The sequence below is a fragment of the Oncorhynchus clarkii genome, chromosome 5 (genome assembly GCF_045791955.1).
Source record: "Oncorhynchus clarkii lewisi isolate Uvic-CL-2024 chromosome 5, UVic_Ocla_1.0, whole genome shotgun sequence".
Classification (NCBI taxonomy): domain Eukaryota; kingdom Metazoa; phylum Chordata; class Actinopteri; order Salmoniformes; family Salmonidae; genus Oncorhynchus; species Oncorhynchus clarkii.
Genome location: NC_092151.1, coordinates 12060818 through 12065307, shown reverse-complemented (window position 1 = coordinate 12065307; position 4490 = coordinate 12060818). Strand labels below are relative to the sequence as shown.

At 42.2% G+C, this 4490-nt stretch overlaps 1 pseudogene; it reads left to right on the top strand.

Moving 5' to 3' along the window:
- Positions 1–997: 997 nt before the first annotated feature.
- LOC139409847 (diacylglycerol O-acyltransferase 2 pseudogene) lies at positions 998–4249 on the top strand (annotated as a pseudogene).
- Positions 4250–4490: the final 241 nt, after the last annotated feature.

The following is a 4490-nucleotide window of genomic DNA, read 5'->3' as shown; positions in this document are numbered from 1 at the left end:
ACACACAAAAAATCTGATCTTTTCAATGCCCGCATAAGCGTTTGACGTCAATTTTTATTTATTTAACTAGGCAAGTCAGTTAAGAACAAATTCTTATTTCCAATGATGGCCTACCCCGGCCAAACCCTAACCCGGACGATGCTGGGCCAATTGTGCGCCGCCATATGGGACTCCCATTTCCCGTCGGGTGTGATACAGCCTGGAATCAAACCAGGGTTTGTAGTGACGCCTCTAGCACTGAGATGCAGCGCCTTAGACTGCTACGCCATTCGGGAGCCCCTAATGAACCACATCAACATAACATAATAATCTTGTAATATGCGTATGCCCGCGCAGAATATGTCATAATCACAGCCAATCAGGTCAGATTTCAATGCTTGTCCACGCTGAAATATACTGGAGATTGAAATATTGCAACTGACTAACATGATTTTCGAAACTTGCCAAGCAGTCCATGCATTGTCTGTCTGCTGTGAGCTGTAACTCGACAGTCTATGGAGTTCAAACCTAGGCTTTGATTTGACTGCTGATCCGGGAACTCACCAAGGGACATAATCTTCCGCTCCGAGATGTGTTCTCATAAACAGATTATCTCGAGTTACGATAATAGTATTGTTAATATAGTTACATGAAGACATGGCTAAAGGTCAATCAGATTTGTGAACATAATCCCTAGCTGTGTGTTGCCGCTTTCCATGTTGTCTATTGTCTGTAGCTTGTGAGGTGTGGAAACACTTTGTTGCTTTTATGGATTTTGTCTTGTTGCTTTTTGTACTGTCTGTGTGGTTGAAAATTAGCTGGCTGGTTAAAACCGGCACTTTTACTGAAACGTTGATTAATGTGCACTGTCCCTGTAAAAAAAAAAAAAAAAAAGTCAAACTATTAACTTGGTGCGCTGTAAATGGTTAAAGACTTTGGACTCTGTCATGTTTATCAAAGTGTTGCGGGAGTGGAAGTGATTGTTATCTGCAGCCTCACTGGAACTGTGATCAAAGTACATTCACACAGGCCACTGGTGCTCTCAGGAAAGTTGCACTTGTTCGCGCAGTCACGTTGTGAACAACTTTGGGAAAAGGACAGAAAAGGTTGAAGGGATGAAGCAAGAAAAGACTCAGATGAAGGATTTCCTGGAGAATATCAGTGTTCTGCAAGCGGTGCTGACACTCCCCCTCTTAGGTCCGGCGTGTATTGGGTTGATGGTGTACCTTATGTTTACGTCTCTGTGGCTGCTGCCTACTCTCTACTTCATATGGCAGTTAAAGGACCGGCACACACCTGAAAGAGGGGGTAGGAGAACTGCATTTGTGAGAAACTGGAAAGTGTGGAAGCTGGTAAGGGACTACTTCCCAATGAAGTTGGTGAAGACAGCGGAGTTGAACCCAAACAAGAACTACATCTTAGGGTGTCATCCACATGGAGTCTTGAGTCTCGGAGCTTTTACTACTTTCACCACGGAGGCCTGTGGCTTTATGGACCTCTTCCCTGGGGTGCGCTCCTGTCTCTGCATCCTGAGTGGCCTCTTCAAGATTCCCCTCTACAGGGAATATGTCATGGCCACAGGTTGTTGTCCAGTCAGCAAGCCCAGTCTCAAGCACCTTTTGTCTAAAAGTGGGAAAGGCAACGCGCTGGTGATTATTATAGGGGGCGCTGCTGAGTCTCTGCTGAGTGTGCCTGGGGTCAACGCTGTGGTTATGAAGCAGAGGAAAGGCTTCGTCAAGGTGGCCCTGGAGTTTGGGGCTGACCTGGTGCCCGTCTACTCATATGGGGAAAACGATATGTTCCGCCAGGTGATCTTCTCAGAAGGCAGTGTGGGCTGGAGGTTACAGCAGCTCTGTAAGAAGATCATGGGCTTTGCCCCTTGTCTGTTCATGGGTGAACGCTGGTTCTGGATGCCTTACCACTGCCCTGTCACCATTGTCGTGGGTAGTCCTATCCCAGTGCCAAAGAGGCCTTCTCCCACTCAGGTGGAGGTGGACCACTATCATGGCCTATACATGGAGTCCCTGGCCAAGCTCTTCAATGAGCACAAAGTCAGCTGTGGACTCTCAGACAGCCACGAGCTGCTGATCACATAAGCCAATCATTTTGACAACGTGAATGAGGTGATTTGTCATGGTGTCCTTCTCTGTACTGTAGCCCACCGATCTCCACAGTGAGTATGTTTACACGCACAGTAATAATTCTATATTAACTGATCATATCGATGATATACTGATTACGACAGTACTGAGAGTTTGGCAGTAGTCATGATTATCTTAATCGGCGTAAAGCGAAGCCATAAACGGACTAAAATACCTATATTTTTTTGCAATCTTTTAAATTATTTGGATACCTTATTCAGAGATCCTGCTGTGTAGTTGATCTGCACATGTGCTATCATAAGCAGCGCGAGCCTCCCTCTTTGGCGCATGTGAATTGAATTCATATAATCTGAAAGTATGCATCTAAGAAATAGGTTTCACATACAAACTCTATATTTCCGAAGTCAGAATCAAATAGGCTTCCCAAAAAATGATATGATTGCTGTGATAGGACCTTAATTTGTATTGGTCATTTTCTACATTTCTTTAAGTCCCATCACCCTTATTATCAGCTGACCATGTAAACAGGATGTTTAGGGAATTATTTCTTCTTGCAAATCATAACAATGTTTTAATCAAATTATTATATGAATCAGAGTATTCACAACGATCCTATTACTGAATGCATGTTAACATACTCAGTGAGACTACTCGAATGAAAGCATTCCAACTCAGTATCTGATCCAGCGATGTCCCAATCATTGATCCCTGGATCCACCAAGCTGCCTGTCTAATTGACGCATCGCTTTGACTGCATTTACTGTAAGAATGAATTCAAGGGGAAATTGTATGTGGTTTATATGTAGCAATAATTTAACCATGAATCTGAATACCTTTAAGATCCACTCAATTTCATAACAAACAGTAATTGATTGTGTGACTTAGGATTTATGAAGAAATACTGTGCTTACATGTTGAGTATAATCAATCAGACTTTGTAGCCACCAGCAGCACCTGAGCAATGTTAATCAGGGATTATAACATTCTTTCATGTTTAACAGTTGACTTTGAATAACTTGTGCAGTAGAGCTGCCGAATACTGACTATTTGCAATACAGTAATATATAGAAATAATGTATTTCTGCTGATATGTATTTTAATAAATGTGTCTTGTGGTGAGGGTTCACTTTGACCACAGGATTTGACCACATTGTATTAATTGATTTAATCCTTCCTGTGAACTGCGAAGTGGATGCAGATAGCAGCGGTGAGAGGTTTTGGACATGAACAGAGTGGGAGTGTCTTTCAGTGCTATGATTCACAAGGTGTAGAGATCTATCATAACATTTCAATATTTCTCTCTCATCACATACACATATTACGGAATACTCTTCTCTACAGGACAAAGTAGTTGTTACCCAACTATCCCAATCATCTTTGGCATGGATAATGAATCTAGATTTAAAATACACCACCGTTCAAAAGTTTGGGGTCACTTAGAAATGTCCTTGTTTTTGAAAGAAAAGCAAATTGTGTCCATTAAAATATCAAATTGATTCGAAATGCAGTGTAGACATTGTTAATGTTGTAAATGACTATTGTAGCTGGAAACGGCTGATTATTTCAATGGAATATCTACATAGGCGTACAGAGGCCCATTATCAGCAACCATCACTCCTGTGTTCCAACGGCACATTGTGTTAGTTAATCCAAGTTTTTCATTTTAAAAGGCTAATTAATCATTAGGAAACCCTTTTGCAATTATGTTAGCACAGTTGAAAACTGTTGTTCTGATTAAAGAAGCAATAAAACTGGCCTACTTTAGACTAGTTGAGTATCTGGAGCATCAGCATTTGTGGGTTTGATTACGGCTCACAATGGCCAGAAATAAAGCACTTTCTTCTGAAACACGCCAGTCTATTCTTGTTCTGAGAAATGAAGACTATTCCATGTGAGAAATTGCCAAGAAACTGAAGATCTCGTCCAACGCTGTGTACTACTCCCTTTACAGAACAGCGCAAACTGGCTCTAACCAGAATAGAAAGAGGAGTGGGAGGCCCCGGTGCACAACTGAGAAAGAGGACAAGTACATTAGAGTGTCTCGTTTGAGAAACAGACACCTCACAAGTTCTCAACTGGCAGCTTCATTAAATAGTACCCGCAAAACACCAGTCTCAACATCAACAGTGAAGAGGTGACTCCGGGATGCTGGCCTTCCAGGAAGAGTTCCTCTGTCCAGTGTGTGTTCTTTTGCCCATCTTAATCTTTTATTTTTATTGGCCAGTCTGAGATATGGCTTTCTCTTTGCAACTCTGCCTAGAAGGCCAGCATCCCGGAGATCATTCATGAAAACCAGCTTCAGAGCGCTCAGGACCTCAGACTGGGGCAAAGATTCACTTTCAAAGGTGCTTCAACAAAGTACTGAGTAAAGGTTCTGAATACTTATGTAAATGTATTATTTCAGTTCTC